This window comes from Aquarana catesbeiana, linkage group LG13 (assembly GCF_042186555.1).
Source record: "Aquarana catesbeiana isolate 2022-GZ linkage group LG13, ASM4218655v1, whole genome shotgun sequence".
Taxonomy (NCBI): Eukaryota; Metazoa; Chordata; class Amphibia; order Anura; family Ranidae; genus Aquarana; species Aquarana catesbeiana.
The window spans coordinates 102,832,265-102,850,962 of NC_133336.1; positions in this window are offsets into that span (position 1 = coordinate 102,832,265).

Consider the following 18,698-nt stretch of genomic DNA (forward strand, 5'->3'; position numbering starts at 1 on the left):
CATTGCATGCTAGCACATTATGAAATACTTTAGAACAAAGCCCTCCAGCAGCACACTGTCACAGCTGACAGGGCTTCCATCTTCACCCAATCTTTCTTCCAGGTTCAAGTGCTCCGGTTTTCTGATTGGCCGAGCCGCAATGATGTCACTCCTGGGGCACGGAGGCACAGGTATGCTGTCCCTTCAGAGCACATGCGCCGGTGACGTCACCAGCTGCATGCAGTGTGAATTTCTCCTATATTCCTAGTGCAAGTTTAGGAGTTAATGTACCTACAGGTCAAGGTCTTTTCACACAGGCTGTCTGATCAGGTCCGCCTGTCAGTTTTTCAAGCAGACCTGATTGGACCCTCCAGTCTCCTCTATGGAGGAATGGATGTCAGCGGACACATGTCTGCTGACACCTGCCGCCATCCGATCTGATCCTGCCTGCAAAAACCAGATGGATAGTGGTCCTATTTTCCATTCGTCTGGTGAAAAGGATCGGATGGAAACAGACAGGCAGTCAGTTTCCATCCAATTTCCCCGTAGAGGAGAGCGGGACTGTGTCCACGTCTGCTCTGCACAGCGGAGCGGACAGGACCTCTCATTCGTGAAAAATATATATATTAAATATATACACTCACGCTAATGGTGTATCAAAAAAAAAAATTGCAGCTGCTATACACAAAGTGCTAATCACTTGAAAAACATAAAAATAAATATAGCGCTCGCAAACACAATAAGTGAAAATCTGTTAACCAAAAAGAAAGTCCAAAATACAATAAGTGGAAATAAAGTCCAAATAAGGTGACTGAAGGTGCTCCAATCTAAAGTGAAGGAAATATAAGGTGCTTCAGAGAAATTCAGGTGTGCAACACCCCCTCATTTATCCCCGCTCACGAGATCACGACTCCCAGCTTTTCAGTCTGGTGGGTCATTAAAAGCTTGATAGAGAATCCTGGGATGGCGGATAAGGTGATATACCTTCAGGTCCGGAAATCTTTTAAAGACTTTCTCAGCCAGAACACAGCAGGTACCCAGAAGTAAAAACAAAAGGAAACTGATAGTAAAGTACTATTAAAAGTTTTATTGAAAAAGGGAGTTTTATAATGTTTACACTGGTACGGTATGCACCCAGTTTGCTATTTTTGCCTGCCACCAACGAAACGAGATGCCCTGCCTGCTCCTGTTTGCCCACTTTCTGACTGATCTATGCACCCGGGATGACCCTACTGCCCCCTTTTCGTTGGCCCAGCATATGGCGCTGTGGCACATGGACACCAGATGCGATGATTTTACCCACCTTCCATGGCTACCACTCCGATTGCGACTTGGAATGTCCGTGGGGTCCGTGACCCATTGAAACGCACTATGATCAACTCCTTTTCGAAAAAATTTCATCTGGCTATAGTGGGCCTCCAAGAGACCCACCTCTCGAAGGATACAGTGGGTTCCCTGCGATTTTCCTGGGTGGGCAGGGCTTACCACTCCACTCACACTACTTATTTGCGTGGTGTGAGTGTACTGGTGCATAAATCCTTGGCCTACCAGGAAATGGATGCAGCTGTGGATTCACTCGGGAGATATGTTTTTCTGTATTGCAAGGTGTTTACTGTGACGGTGATATTTGCCTTTGTGTATATACCTCCCCCCTTTTCTAGAGAAATTTTACAGCTTCTCCTGTCATACCTGGCCGACAAACCTGACGTTCCCATTATGATTATGGGGGATTTTAATGGCTGCCTGGATCCCAGAATGGATAGACATCCTCCAGCTCAACCTCCATTGGGGGGCAGAGGCACTGTTTTAAGCCGGCTACTGCGGGAGGTGGGATGGATAGATGTGTGGCGAGCCAGCCATCCAACATTTAAACAATTTTCCTGTTTCTCTAAAACGCATGGGTCACTGTCACGCATTGACCTTTGCATAGGATCCCCGCAGCTGCTACACATGGTCCCAAAAGTGGAGTACTTCCCTAGGGGGGTATCTGACCACTCACTGCTGGCAGCTCACCTGATTACCCATCTGGCTTCCTCCTTGCCTAAGACACCGTGGAAGTTGAAGGCCTTCTGGCTAAAACTTTTACCCTCACATGAGCAGGTGGTGCAACAGATAGAATAATACTTTAATGTTAACCGGTTGTGTACTAATCCAACCCAGAGATGGGATGCATTTAAGGCCTGTCTGAGAGGCACTTTTATAGCTGAAATAACTGCCATTAAACACAACTCATCAGCTTTGTTGGAGCAGGTTGAGGACCAAGTGGGGAAACTGGAGCTCGCATTTGTGACTGAGGGAGGCATGGATCTCGGGCCAGGACTCCCTGGACTGGTTGAGAACCCCCGCTACGGAACGGAAAAGGTTTTTCACCAAACAAGCCTTTTATGAAGAAGGGGAACAAACTGGCCGACTGTTAGCCAGAATTGCCAGATCTCAGCAATTGTCCCCTGCTATAGGAGCTATTCGTAGCCCTCAGGGACGGCTGGTGAATAACCCTGAGCAAATCATAGAAGAACTAGCAGCTTTCTACACTGACTTATATAAACCTTGTGATGACTACACTGATGTGAAACAACAACGGTACATGGACACTGTGGCTCTTCCATCTCTAACTCGCCAGGAGTGTGTGGAGATGGAAGCTCCGCTCACTCTTGATGAACTAAAGGAGGCGGCTGCCTCCTTCCCTACATGCAAGGCCCCAGGGGAGGATGGGATCCCTATAGAGGTGTACACTCAGTATGGTGAGGTAGTTTTACCTAAACTACTTGAAGTATTTAAAATGGGAAAGCTGCCTACAACCATGACGAGGGCCAACATCATACTGTTACTCAAAGCAGGTAAAGACCCCTTAGACCCTATCTCCTATAGGCCTATCTCGTTGCTGCAAAGTGACGTTAAAATACTAGCTAAGGTGCTGGCCATGAGAGTTAACAAAATAATTTTGTCTATCATTCACTTGGACCAGGCGGGCTTTATGCCAAGAAGCTCTACGGCAACCAACCTTAGAAGGTTATATTTGAATATGCAGACCTCATCAGATTCGGCCGGCCACAGACACTGCTGTCTCTTGACGCCAACAAGGCATTTGACAGCGTTGGCTGGCGGTATCTATGGGCTGTGTTGACCAAGTTTGGGTTCGGGCCCAGGTTTCTTAGGTGGGTGAGATTGCTATATGACACGCCGCAGGCGGCCATATGCATGTCAGATAGGATGTCACACGCTTTTGCACTGGGTAGGGGGACCAGGCAGGGATGCCCCCTGTCCCCCCTGCTCTTTGCTATGGCTATTGAGCTCCTTGCGGCTCAGGTATGGAATTGCCCAGAGGTTAAGGGCTTCCGGTACAGCGAACTGCATGAGAAAATCATGCTCTACGCTGATGACATGCTCCTTTTTCTGGCAGACGTAGATGACTCTTTGGTTCAGGTTATGTCCCTTATTACGAAATTTGGACGTTTTTCAGGCCTCACTATCAATTAGTCCAAATCAGCTTTAAGGTTTCTGGATGAGACTCCTGGGCCTGATGTGGGGCCCTCGTGCCCGGTTCCCGTGGTGTCCTCCTTCAAATACCTGGGTATTAATATCTCCCCCATAGTGACTGACTTCTGCAAATTGAACATCTATCCCCTCTTGACCTGGTTTAGAGATAAAATACACATATGGAACAAACCTAAAATGGCAAAACAAACCTTATGGCCCCTTTCACACGATCGGACCGTTCAGGTGCTCCATGTTAGCCTATGGAGCGACGGATGTCAGCGGAGACATGTCCGCTGACATCTGACCCCATCCGATCCCCTAAAAGCAGATGGATGGCCCTACGTCCAGATCTGTCGCTGGCGGATCGGATCTGGTGAGATCTGACGAAAACGGACATTTTCATCCAATCCCTCCATGGGCAGCAGCGGCGCCTGACAAGCCCCTCCCCGCTCAGTGAGCAGAGAGGGACCTGTCATCCGCCGGCTCAGCGGAGATCAACGGAGAGATCTCCCGCTGAGCCGGCGGACCGAGGCGGGCTCCGTGGAAACGGAGTTCGCCTCGTGTGAATGAGGCCTATCAGGATGATTTTAATGCCATAGCTGTTATATTTGCTTCACAACACACCGGTAGTTCTCACCCTGAAAATATTCAGAGTGGTCAACTCTCTTTTTAGACTATTACTGTGGCACACTAAACCCCCCAGGATCAAACTGGAACAGCTGCAATACCCGAGGGGAGGGGGGGGGGCCTTGCCCTACCCAACCCTTGGATATACTATCTGGCTGCACAGTTACAGCAGCTGATAGGAGCCATGACACCCTTGTCTGTGAGCTCATCGGCCAGGCTCATGTTACTTGGCTCGGGAGCCGAATCGGTCCCCGAGGGACTAGAGGCCCAGCAGTTTCAAAAACCCAACAAGAGAATGTCCACATACTCACTCCTTCAGAAGGTGTGGAACAAAGCTAAACAGCTTCAGAATGTGAAGGGGTACACCGTATATAGCCCACTATGGGGAAACAACACATACACTGAGCTAGCCAAGATCCAGCAGGGGCCCAAATGGCGCCCTCTGGGTATAACTCACTTGAAAAATGTCTTTCATAATGGGACCCTCCTTTCTTTTAGTGACTTGCAATCTAAATACGCAATACCGTCCAACATGCTATTCTACTACCTACAACTACAACATGCTGTTAGAGCACAAGGGGATGCAGTGGAATGGGTTCAGTCCCCCACTCCAATCTTTCACATGCTGCAGGACGCATCTGACATGAAGGGTATAATCTCCCAATGCTACAACATGCTGCTCTCATCATTCCTAGAGGGGCATCCCATGAAAGCAGCGACTCAATGGGAGGCAGACGTGGGGCCTATTGCAGGGGAATTATGGGAGGAGGCACTGCAGGTGGTTAATACATGTTCCCTAAATGTGTCACAAAAGGTGTCCCAACTGTATATATTACTAAGAGTGCAATACACTCCTGTGAAGCTTTACAAAATGGGCAGGGCATCAGACCCAATGTGTAATAGATGTAAAACGGTGCCTGGGGATCTGATTCATCTCCTCTGGCGTTACCCCAAACTCCACAGATTTTGGACGGAGGTCCTGATACGCTGAATTGGGTGTTCCAGACCAGCGTCCCTTTGGAACCATTAAGTTGCCTGCTTGGAGTTTTGGAGGGGGTGATAGCGGAGGAGGGGACAAGATTGGCATTTGCTAGAGCACTGTTCCAGGCAAGGAACACCATACTTCTAAGCTGGAAATCAGCTATACCGCCCAAGGTAAAAACATGGATACAACACATGGGTAAAACACTCATAATGGAAAGATACATATATCAGCATAGGAGGAACACCGAGAAATTTGAGAGATTATGGGATGCATGGCTTGCTACACCAGGTATAAGCCCCATGGAACTGGTACAGATGAGGTTGTTGAGAGACATATTAATTTTGACATCATAATGGGAGTCATTCGGATAGTAGGCTGACTGTATGCAGGATGAATAAGGGAGCATGGGGGGAGGAGAGTGGGAGGCAGGGGGCAGGACTGGTACATGCTATGGAATACACTGAAGGTACTCTACGTGAAGGGAAAATGAGCAAAATGTGTAATGTATATATTTGTTGGTGCAATTAAGACTAGTGGATAGGCCATTTCAATATCTGAATGTAGTGTATTGTGTTTCATTTTTTTGAATATAGTGTTTGTCTTATGAACAATAAAAACCTTTTGATTCAAAAAAAATTATCATGTTACATGCTCAATCTCTTAACAACATAAGCACCATTTCTTTTTCCTTTCCAAAAACAAGTCCCGGTTCTTTAGGCAAAGAAATAAACAAGGAGAGAGAAAAAAAAAAACATTGAATCCTCCTCCCCCTCACCTCTCGCCCCCCCCCCCCCCCCCCCCCCCCACGAGGCCCATCTCAGCCATATTTACTGCCCAGTCTCTAACTATTATTTTACAGATAACTCAGGCTCAACCAATATTACTCAGATAGGAGAGTCTGTTCCCTATATTAAAAGTAGGGATTCCAGATCCTCCAATATTTTTCCTCCTGTTCTTTCAGTGTCATAGTCAGATCTTCCATTTGTTGAATTTCCGAAACCCTTGCCATCCACTGTAATCTCGTTGGGGATACATTACTTTTCCACAGTACTGGAATACAAGCCCTTTGCTGCAGTGAGCAAAAGTTTTAACAGTGAGTTTTTATATTTTTCATTTGACAATGGGGTGTCATGCAAGAGAAAGGCTGCTGGATTCTGTCCAAGAGACACACCTGTAATCGTTTCAACGGTTTCCTCAACCACCTTCCAGAATTCCCTCAGCATTGGACATTCCCAAAAAATGTGTATCATGGTGCCTTCCGATTCCTGACATCTCCAGCATACATTCGATACTTGCGGAAATATCCGATGCAATGCTGCGGTGTTCTATACCACCTCGTAAGGATTTTTTAGCCTCCCTCTTGATATCTACTCGCCAGTGAGGCTTTGTGAGTGAAAAATAAAATCCTATCCTTTTGTGCCTGTGAGAAAGATACTCCCAGATCTCTTTCCCAACATTGCAGAAAAGGCAATTCATGTGGAGCCTCTATTTCAATTAGCAGGGATATAGATATGACAGTGAGTGTTTCAATGATTCCCCTTTAAACATATCTGTTCAAAAATTGAGGGGTCACGTATTAAAGTAGAGATTCTTAACTGAAATCGAATATACATACTCAACTGTAACCGGCTAAGGAAATCTAGGTCTGTTGAGAAAATTGCCTTCAATCTCTCTGTTTGTCATCACTCGCCCTTCTATTGAAAAATGAAAAAGCCTACTAATGCCTGTCATAACAGCTGATCTGTCATTCCTGGCTGAAAAGTCGATGTGCCCAAAACTGGAACCACGGGAGTCGGATCTGGCAAGATAGTGGTGGTTTTAAAGATCTTCTTAACTGTTCGTAGGGTCACACCCACCATTGGGTGTCTCTTCGCAGATTGCGGAATGTCCCTGTCTGGAAGCCAGACAAGCCCCTCCAAAGGTAATTCAATAGTTTCCTGTTCCATATGGATCCATGGTTTCTTTAGTTGCACACACCAATCCACTACCCGTGCCAGATGCAAAGCCTCATAGTATTTAACTGGGTCCGGGACTCCCACGCCCCCTTTCTCCCGTGGAAGCGATAGAATATTTCTACGCAACCTCGCTGGTTTTCCGGCCCAAATGAACTTCATAAACTCTGATCTAATATCTTTCAGAAAGCCCATGGGGATTTTTATGGGTAGTGTCTGGAATAGGTTTGGCATAACAGTCATTTTGATAATATTGATCCTTCCGAACCATGTAAAAACCTCCCTATTCCGCTGAAAATCTAATTTGAACTGACGCATCATAGGGGCAAAGTTAAAGTGGAGTTCCACCCACTTTTACAACTCTTCAGCATCCCTCACTAAACTGTGCACTGTAAACAAATTGCATATTTTTTTATTTTTTTTCTCAGCACCTACTGTATATTTGCTGTATTCATTTTTCACTTCCTCCTACCTGGCCGCGGCTCATCGTATCATTTCCTGTTTGCAATGCCTTCTGGGAAGGGGCGGCAACTTCCTCTGAAACTGCCGTTGCTATGGAAACCTGACCTGAAACCTATTACACTGCTTGTGCTGCACTGAGCATGTGCGAGATCTGCAAGGATGAGATCCAGGAAGAAATACAGTCTGGCTTCAGATACCCACACTTAAGATGGCCACGGCCTGCTGTAAGTTTATAAAATAACAAACTACTGCTATAAACTAACAAAACAGACCTTAGTTTACAGACTAACTTTACTAGATTACATTAAGCTTGTGAACTATAGGGGTATTTTTATTTAAAAAGTATAATTTCGGCCAGAACACCACTTTAAGTTCAAAGGCCCTCGACAGTTTCTTCGGTATCTTTGTTCCTAGGTAACAAACATGAGAATTTGTCCATTTAAACGCAAATTGGGAAGCGATCTGGTGTTGAAGAGCAGTATCTAGCTCCACCCCCATCGCTTCTGACTTTTCATAAGTCACCTTGAAATTAGACAGTGCCACATATGTGCGGAGTTCCTGTAGTAGGGATGGAAGGGATATTGGTGGCGAAGAAACAAAGCACATCAAATCATCCACATAAGCAGCAATATATGTATTAATAAGAAAATTAAGATAAAATCCATGATGATAATTTTATGCTAAAAATTATATATATATATATATATATATATATATATATATATATATATATATATATATATATATATATATATATACAAGTCCAGAGTCCAAATGAGGGAGGGAGAATTCCACAATCAGGGCTGCCTTCAAAAGGAAACTGAAACCAGGTTCCATGATTCTGAGGAGAAGCACAAAGAAAGAGGCGCCTCTGGGTGCAGACGTTAAAAAGTTTATTCATAAGTCACATGTATAGAAAACTCACATTTTCGAAGTCATCAAACAGCATGTAAGTATCATACATCCATCAGAACACAGGTGAGTAGTGGGTGAGGAAAGATGACGTCACTGGCAAGCAACGCATTTCATGAGAGTACAGGCTGCAATGATGTGGCAGCAGCGCTCCTTCATCAAGCTGAAGATGGATGGTTGTGAGGGCCATAAAAATCTAACAGAGGGGGAGTGGCTAGGGACGGAAAACACTATGATTGGTCTGAAATGATCCATCGGTTTAAATAGCGCTGTGTAAACAAAAATGTGTTACGATGCATGCAAAATAAAACGAAGGGGAGTGATCAAAACAAAAAATGACCTGTGTATAGGGCCGGAAGTACCACTATATCAGTAGTATTGCACTGTAATGCAATGAGAGATATATGGTTCAGCAATAGATGGTATGTATACTAAAGAGGTACATCAATAAAAAGAATAAAAGCATGGGGATAAGACAAAGCGGAATGGGAAGCAACAGAAAAAGGAGGGGAGGGGGGAGGGGAGGGGGGAGGGGACGGGTGGGGAAAAGTTATGCAAAAGAGGGCATGTGTATTGAAAAATATTAATAATACAAATGGTAATGTCATGATACATATATGTGTAATACAGAAGTACATTATGAATGAAAAATAGGATAAATGGATGGAAATGAGGCAAAGCAAAATAGGACGAAGGGGGGGGGGGGATGGAAAAAAAAGGGGTGGAGGGGTATATAGGGGGGGGGGGGGCTTTAACAAAACGGACATGTGTATTAAAAGATGATAATACAAGTGATGATACCATAATACATGTGTGTGTACTACGGAAGTACATAATTATGGAACAATGAATGGTGGAGACAAAACGAATAAGATGGTCGAAGGGGAAGGAGAAGGGAAGGGGAGGGTATAATGGTCGAAATTATATAAAAAGGGCATGTGTATAGTAAAAAAATGTATAAAAGGGGTGCATAAATGTGCCCCCACATACAAATTACAAAGGGTGTGGAGAGAGTGGTAATTATAAATGGTAATGCGTCTAACATGTCTCTACCACACACACAATATTAATAAAAAATATTATTAGATGTAATATAAGTGTAAAAATGTATACAAAAAATATATATATAAAGAGTATAGTAAATCTGTTATGTATATACATTATATATATATATATATATATATATATATATATATATACACACACACTAGTAAGAGTCAGAAGTCGATATTAATATTATTACTAAAAATTACCAATATTAAAATAACACTATTAAAAAATTATTATTAGGAGTGCTGATGTTGAGATGAGAATTAAAAATTCAAACAACAGTATGAGAGATAAAACCAAGAATGGTCATGACCCTATCTACAAGAGAACAAACCACCGCCCCCATGAAGAAGAAGTCAAGGGAGAAAAAGTCTGCAGGTGTGAATAATGATGATGGAAACAACGAAAGGAAAGTGTATATACCACGAGTAACCTTAATCAAAAGATCAAGAAGATTAGGGACAAATTAGGTTTACAGGATAGTAGCAACCTCGATGTTCTCATTAATTCCTCCTGGCGAAAGTGCATCCAGGGTATAGATCCAAAAGGTCTCTTGGGGGCAAAGTTTCTAGAACCTTTCGGCAGGAGGGAGAGACTTAGGGATCTGTTCAATTAGCCAGACCTTAAGACCTACAGTAGAGCTCTAGTGGGCCACAGAAAAGTCTCTCGGGACACTATGATGGTCAGTGCCACCCTCAATGAACCTTCTATGCACGCCAAACCTCTGTCTTAGGGCCCTGATGGTCCGGCCTACATAAATCAGCCCACAAGGGCAACTTAGGCCGTAGACAACAAAGTCTGATGAGCAGTTGAAAAATTCCTTCAGAATGTAGGTTTTTCCCTTGGTAGTGAAAGACTTCTGTCCATGCTGGACAAAATTGCAGATTTTACATTAGGCATTGGAACATGCCTACCAGGGGTATTAATATGGGTGCAACTGGTAGAGCTGCAACGGGTTTAAGTTTGTTTTTCATGGTATGTGACTTTGGGATGTGTGGGAAGTACAGTTTTAAGATGGGGGTCCTGTTGTAGGATGTCCCAATGTTTACGCAGAATCTTCTCAATGTTTTTATGTTTATTATGGAAAGTAGTCGCAAACCTACTAGAGCAATCCCTCAAGGGTAGACTATTTCTTCTTTCGGGTCACCCATGGAGATAGTATTCGTAAGCTTCTTCAACCAGAGTTTCGGGATATTTTTTATCAAAAAACTTTCTTTTCAGGGTTGTGCTGAGTTCGATATAATCGGAATCTTTAGTACAATTCTGTCGAAGATGAGGACTCTTAAAATGCAAGTAAGAGTTACCTGCTGTGCTTTTAGTGTGATTTTTAGAAATGATGGTGTGACCATCATGTCCCAACTCCAGATACAAAAAGGCTATGGTGGCTGGATCGGTAACTGATGTGAATGAAAGCCCATAAGGATTATCGTTACAATGTTCAACGAAGGGAGCAATAAGGTCAAGATCACCATCCCAAACGATGATCAAATCATCAATGTACCTTCCAAAGAAAATTATATTAACCGCAAAGGGATTATTTTTGTAAATATAATTGGTTTCCCAGAAACCCATGGCCAGATTAGCATACGAGGGGGCGACATTAGCCCCCATTGCTGTGTCTTGTGTTTGTTGGTAGTATTCTCCATCAAAAGTGAAATAATTATGCGTCAGGCAGAATCTTGTAGCTTCTACAATGAAACTAGCCTGACTCATATTAATCATGGGGTCCATAGATAGAAATTGCTCCAATGCCATGAGTTCAAATGTATGCGGGATAGAAGTGTAGAGGGAGCAGACGTCGAGCGAAAGCCAAACATAAGAGGACTCCCATCTGTAAGGGGACAAAAGTTCTAACAGGTGTGTTCCGTCACGTATATACGATTGTAGTTGAAGGACTATTGGTTGTAGGAACTGATCTATGTACAAACTAAACCCGGTGGTAACGCTGTCCATAGCCGCCACGATTGGTCTGCCGGGAGGATCCTGTAAACTCTTGTGGATCTTCGGCAGATTGTAAAAATAAGGTATTTTATAGAAGGTCTTTCGCAAGAATGAGATCTCTGTTTTTGTTATAATACCTTCCTGAAGGGCGGTGGTTATCAGTGTGTCGGCTTCTTGTGCAAAATCTGCTGTCGGGTCCTTAGTGAGTTTGACATTTGTGGGTTCGTCTGAGAAAAGTCTATAAGATTCCTTCAGATAGTCAGACCTGTTTTGGAGTACTATACCGCCTCCTTTGTCCGCTGACTTTATCACCAAATCTTTGGCGTGCATGAGATAGTCTAATGCTTTGATTTCGGAAGTGGAAGTGGAGTTACACATTTTTAACAGGTCCGCATAGACAACTCTATAGAAGCTTTCTATATATGGGCCCTTAGATTGTGTGGGAAAAAAGATGGACTTGGGTTTTAAGGTGGAGTGAACAATCGGAGGGGATGGGGCTAAGTGTTGTGTGAGCATTTTGAATGTCACATCATCGCTGTTGGATATATCAAGATCATCACTATCGAAGAGAAAAGACTTTGAATTGAGTTCAGATGAGGCTGTGGGAGGTGCAGTGGAAGGATTGGCGTTAGTGTCACTAGGGATGTCTTTATTTTTATTTTTCTCTTTCTCTTGTTTAATATGAAAATGCCTTTTTAAAGTAAGATTGCGTATATAACTATTGAGGTCTTTGAAAAGAACAAATGGGTTAGATTTATTGATAGGAGCAAAATTAAGTCCATGATTGAGGAGAGAAATATCTGCAGGGGACAGGGTGTGAGAAGATAAATTAAATATTTTTATCGTCTTGGGTGTTTCAGCACATTTTCATGGTTTTTCTGGTTCATCCTCCTCTGCAGCCTCTTCTGGAAGCTTTCTTTTTCTGGAAATTGAGGCCGGAGGAGGACTGGACACTAAAAAAGAAGAGGTGGAACATCCTGCTGTAGGGAGTGTATTGGTAATGGAAGTGATAGGTGGTATGGTACAGGAAGGCAATACGATCTCCTCTGGGTGTTCCATAGGTTCTATGGATGTACACTCAGTGGTAATGGAAGTTGGTCGGTCAGTGTGTTTAGAACTGATAAAGGAAACGGTGGTAGTGATAGGAATATCACTAGAACCAACTGAGACTGGGGGACTATGTGCTGGAGGAGAGACACAAATTGTGGGTATTCTTTTTATTATTGTATGGTTGGATGTCCATCAGAGAAGGGATGGGAAGGCTGGAAGATGCAGGATCGCGTCTTCTGTGATGGGATGGATAGGGGGTGGAAACGGTAGATGATATCTGAATGGAATTGTGGGTATTCTTTTTATTCCGTGAAAAAACCTTATTGGAGTTATAATCATCGAGATCACGTTTAAATTTCCCCATTTTCATGTTGATGAGATCATCTTCATCCTTTTTGGTATTTTTCTTATATATCTCAAGCCATAGCAGTGGAATGTGGACAGCATGCTGGAGATTTCTCCTATGATGGTTTTTACTTGCTGACTAAGTGTATTGAACCTGTTCGTTCTGTGAGAAATGAGTATTCCCATCTATTTTGTCGTGCAGAATTCTGCGATACTGGCCCATTCTTTTGTACTGTCCTTGGCAAAAAGATGGGACAATCCTTCATAACTCGCAGGTCTCTGGGTGACCTTGATATCAATATATTGTTGTAGAAATAATTTATCCCACCACTGCAGGTTGGTGGTGTGGATCATTCTTTCCAATTGTTTAAACTTGCCACAGAGACTGTGGCGTGTTTTACCTTGAAGTTTGGCTTTTTCAGGGAAAGTAACAGGGGATAACAAAGTGTATAGTTGTTCAAGGGTCATGTACCTATGACTCGCTATGGTATTATTAATATTTTTTAATACACATGCCCTCTTTTGCATAACTTTTCCCGACCCTTCCCCTCACCCCCTCCCCATCTCCCCCCCCCCTTTTTCTGTTGCGTCCCATTCCGCTTTGTCTTATCCCCATCCTTTTATCCTTTTTATTGATGTACCTCTCTAGTATACATACCATCTATTGCTGAACCATATATTTGTCATTGCATTACAGTGCAATACTACTGATATAGTGCTACTTCTGGCCCTATACACAGCTCTCAATTCACCCCGGTCATTTTTTGTTTTGATCACTCCCCTTCTTTTTATTTTGCATGCATCGTAACACATTTTTGTTTACACAGCGCTATTTAAACCGATGAATCATTTCAGACCAATCATAGTGTTTTCAGTCCCTAGCCACTCCCCCTCCGTTAGATTTTTATGGCCCTCACAACCATCCATCTTCAGCTTGATGAAGGAGTGCGGCTGCCACGTCATTGCAGCCTGTACGCTCGTGAAATGCGTCGCTTGCCAGTGACGTCATCTTTCCTCGCCCACTACTCACCTGTGTTTTAGGCCTCGTTTTGGTTTTCCATCTCCACCGCGGCCAGCTTACCATCTAGCGGTGTCCCCCATACGCGGTCGTGCACCCAGAAGGCAGGAATAGTTCTGACTGATCTGATGACTACCCCTCTGATGGATGTACGATACTTACATGCTGTTTGATGACTTCGAAAATGTGAGTTTTCTATACATGTGACTTATGAATAAACTTTTTAACGTCTGCACCCAGAGGCGCCTCTTTCTTTGTGAGACAATGGGCAACCCTGGCAAGTCCCATTTCCTATTGGGAAGGGATCCGACAATATATCATTGATCTTAACTTGTGCCATCAGTGTTGAATATAGATTTGAGAACCAGCTCTGCATCCCAGCCCCCAGTCCAATATGTTGTATCATAGCTTTTAAAAATCTCCAGTCAACCCTTTTAAATGCCTTCTCCGCATCTGTGGATAACAGCACTAGGGGGATATGATGAGTTTGGGAGAGATGTATAGCACTCAGCACCCGCTGAGTATTCTCTCTACCCTCTCTATCTGGAGTAAAGCCCACTTGATCAGGATCTATCAACATAGGGATGTGGGGCATTAATCTCATTGCTATGATCGTCGCAAAGATTTTTAGATCAACATTGAGCAAGGAAATTGGGCGGTAGCTAGAGCAGATGGAAGGGTCTTTACCCTCTTTAGGTATGACTGCTATGTGGGCTAGTAGTGTCTCTGCTGGTATTATTTGCCCTTCTTGTAATGAGTTAAAGGCGGTCACAAATCTGCGTGCCAGTTTCTCTGAAAATAACTTGTAATAAGATAGGGTGTAGTCATCCGGGCCGGGGGCCTTACCCAATTTCAGAGACTTGAGAGCCGTTATTGGGGCCTCCAGCTCTTTCCCTATATCTTCCGGTAGCCTCGGCATTCCTGAGGCTTGAAAGTATCTCCCTGCATCATCCAATCTACTGTCTGTCGACGTAGGGGAGTACTGCCCATCCAGCTGATATAGATTTTTGTGAAGAGCCAACTAACACATCACCTTGTGTTTTAATATGGGATATGTAATTCCGTGCCCTCGTCTCTCTCAGGGCATTAGCCAGAATCCTACTTGTTTTGTTTCCAAATTCATAAAATGTTCACCTACATCAGGTTAATTTAGCCTTTGCCTTATCTATAAGTAGTGAGTTTAACTGTTCACATAGACATATGAGCTTTTCCTCTATCTGTGGGGTCTGTAATCTCTTGTGAGTAGTTTCCCATGTCCAGATATCTCTAAGTAGCGAATCTATCTGTGCTGTCAGAAGATATTTCCTATTCGCTCCCAGAGATATCAAGATCCCTCTTATAACACATTTATGTGTCTCCCATAGGCACAGAGGTGTTACTTCCCCTGTGTCGTTAGTTTCACAAAAGGATTCCAACTCTTGTGCTATCTGTATCTCATATTCCGGGTCTTTCAGCAGTGTCTCATTAATTTTCCAATGCCATTCACGAGGCATTGATTTTCCTACTTCTATAGTACAGCTCGTCGGTGCGAGGTCCTATGTAGGCCTCCGATATGTCTATAAAAACATTCTGTGAAAGAATCAAGTCTAGTGTATGTCTTGTGTTTAGCTGAAAAAATGTATAATCCCTATCATGTACGTGTAAAGTTCTGCACGTATCCACCAACTGAGAATCATGAAGGATTTTTTTAACTTTACGCAATATGGCATTTGAGAGATGAGAAACTCCTTTTGACACATCCATCAAATGATCAGTCGCTATATTAAGATCTCCTCCAATCAGCAAGAGGCCCTCCTTGTGTTGTTGTACAAGGTGAAGATATGTCTCCAATGTGGAGACCTGATCCTCGTTTGGCAGATATAAGTTAACAAGAGTAACTTTTTGCTCACAAAGAAGCCCTCTGACGATGAGGAGACGTCCCTTCTCATCTGTGATTACTTCTAGTTCCTTCCATGGGATCTGTTTATAAATAAGAATTGAAACCCCACTTGATTTAGATGACTGAGAGGCACCATGATACACCATTGGGAATCTATGATTTCCTAATTTAGGAATTTTATCTTTTCTGAAATGTGTCTCCTGGAGAAAAATTATATGAGATTTAAGTCTCCATAATTCATCTAGTAACCTAGTTTGTTTCTCTGGGCTATTTAAACCCTTTACATTATATGATTTCAAGGTTACCCTAGTCATCTTATCCCCGCAAAGAAGAGATAAATCAGGAGGGGGAAAGTAAGCAAACAACCAGCGATGGGGGGAGAACAAAGGAGAGGGAGGGGGGGAGAGAGAAGGAGAAAAAAAAACAAATATTTACTGCCTGGAAAAAAAAAACAAATATTTACCGCCCGGAAAAAAAAATTTACCTCCCGGAAAAAAAACAAAAACAAAAAAAAAAACAAATATTTACCGCCCGGAAAAAAACCAAAAAAAAAACCAAACACCTCTAATTCCTCACCCACTGGTGGAGAGGTGTTTATAGTGGGGAGAGTAATCAAGCAAGATAGAGATTTGAGATGTAATACTAACACCAGTGCATCCCTAATATAATGTCTATAACACCCTTTATTTACCCAGAGGGGTATATACTATAATGATTTCTTAACAGTCACAGCATCTCTATGTTATGCCTACAATATAAGCCCCCACCTCCGTAATGACAAGGACCATAGTTCTTGATCCACCCCCCCCCCCCAAAAAAAGATATTTACCGCCCAAAATAAAACAAAACAAAAAAAAATATTCAAAAATCACGTGTGATCTATTATGCATTTCATCAACACTTCAACCTGTGAACATTACCAACACATACATTACCCCTCTAACCCCCCTCCCTCTTCCCCAACCACCCCCACCTCCTCCATGTTTCCCCCACTCCTGTCTCCCTTTATTTTATGTCTATCCTAATACCCCTTATCTCCCCCTTACCTCCCTCCCTTCCCATTCTACCTACCTATTCCCCCAAAATCCCCATAATCCCTTAGGCTCGTGCTCCTTGGGAGAAGACTCTTTAATTCCAGTGCTCATGTTGTGAACATTTCTTGCATTTTGGTCAGAGCTCGGGGGTGTACACACCTACATCCCCCGGGTCCAGATCAACAAATAGTGACATTGCAATATTTTAAAGTGTGGCACTTAGTGAAGAAGAAAAAAAACAAAAAACAAATATTTACCCCCCCCCCAAAAAAAAAAAAACAAAACACAACATCCCATATTGTGATATCTCTATTTAAAAAAAAACATTAAAAAAACACATGTGTAATCCATTATGCACTTCATAAACACTTCAACACTTCAACCTGTGAACATTACCAGTACAACCCCCATAATCCCCATAATCCCTTAGGCTCCTCACTTCCGGTTCCCAGGGGAGTGGCTCAGGCAAGATGGAGTGAGGTTGTGTTGGAGTAGAGCTCTGTAATACCACCGTGCATCCCTCCAGAAGAACGACTGAATTGTTAAAATACCTACAATCATATATCTCAAGCCGAGAAGAGGGAAGAATATAGGAGCGCCTTATATCCCCAATCACTCCTATACTACGAGATATTTGATGACAAAGAAAGATACCGGAAGTTTGGCCGGGTCAGAAATGGCGCTACTGCAGGAACCACGAGTGGATGCGCCTTGACATGCATCGGATGATGCCGTTCGATCAACCGAGGTAACGCCAGCTGTACGATCGGAAGTGTTGGGACGGGATGTGTCTGTACCCGTGCAGGGGACTATTCAAACGGACCCTCAGCTGTGCATTGTAAACCCGGGCATCCCAGGCTTCCTGGGATGGGACTCAGATATCTGGCAGCTGATACAGGCTCTTCCTACTAAGGAAGATATACGGACACTGCTGAGCTGCCTAACGAGCGCATTGAGGGAAGAGATAGAGGCGGTCCGTTTTAGAACTGTGGTCACAGAATAGAAAGTCACTCTCCTAGAAATGCAGCAGGACGCATCGGACATACATTTGCAGGTCTTGGAGGAGAAGTTGTGCATCCAACAGCAGAGATTGATCAGGCTTCAATTATAAATGGAAGATGCCGAAAATAGAAGTAGGAGGAACAATGTACGGGTAAGGGGGATCCCAGAAATTGTTATGGGGTTTGATTTAAGAAAAATAGTGACTGAAATTTTTAACCAGTTATTGGAAAAACCCCCTGATAGTTTGATTGAACTGGATCGGGTACATAGGGTCCCCACTGCCCGCAACTTAGATCATGCTAACCCCCGTGATGTGTTATGTAGAGTGCACTTCTTTAGAACAAGGGAGGACATAATTAGGGCATCATGGCAAAAAGGTCCAGCGGTCTATGATGGTGTAGAGGTACAAATATACCCAGACCTATGCCTGCAGACAAAAAACAGATGCCGCCTTCTGAAACCTCTATTGGACATATTACGATCTAAGGGTGCTACGTACCATTGGGGGTACCCATTTTCATTACATATTAGGAAGGAGGAATGTAGTTTCAACCTGTATGACCCTCTTCAGTTACCAGACTTGTTTCATTTTCTGGTTACAGAGGCTATTGAAGTTCCCATATGGACAGAGCTTCCACCACTAGGGGAATGGGCTCCCGAACAACAGAGGAGGTCGTAATGGAATCTGCCTAGAATGCCCAATCAACTAAAACGTTTGAACAACCTCAGAAATGTTTTAAATATAAGTTTAATTACTATAAGAAGATCTGTAAAAGAAGGGAAAGATTAAAAAGGAGAAAAAAAATAAGGGGTTCCCCCCGAAGACTCCCCCAGACTCTAGCCTCCCAATTTGGAAATACTATTAATATGTATCAATGTTTTTTTTTTTGTATAAGATTGGGTTAATTCCTAATGGTATTGATATTATAATTGCCCTTTTTTTTGGGGGGGGGTACATTTTTTTTTTTTTTTACTTCTTCACTAA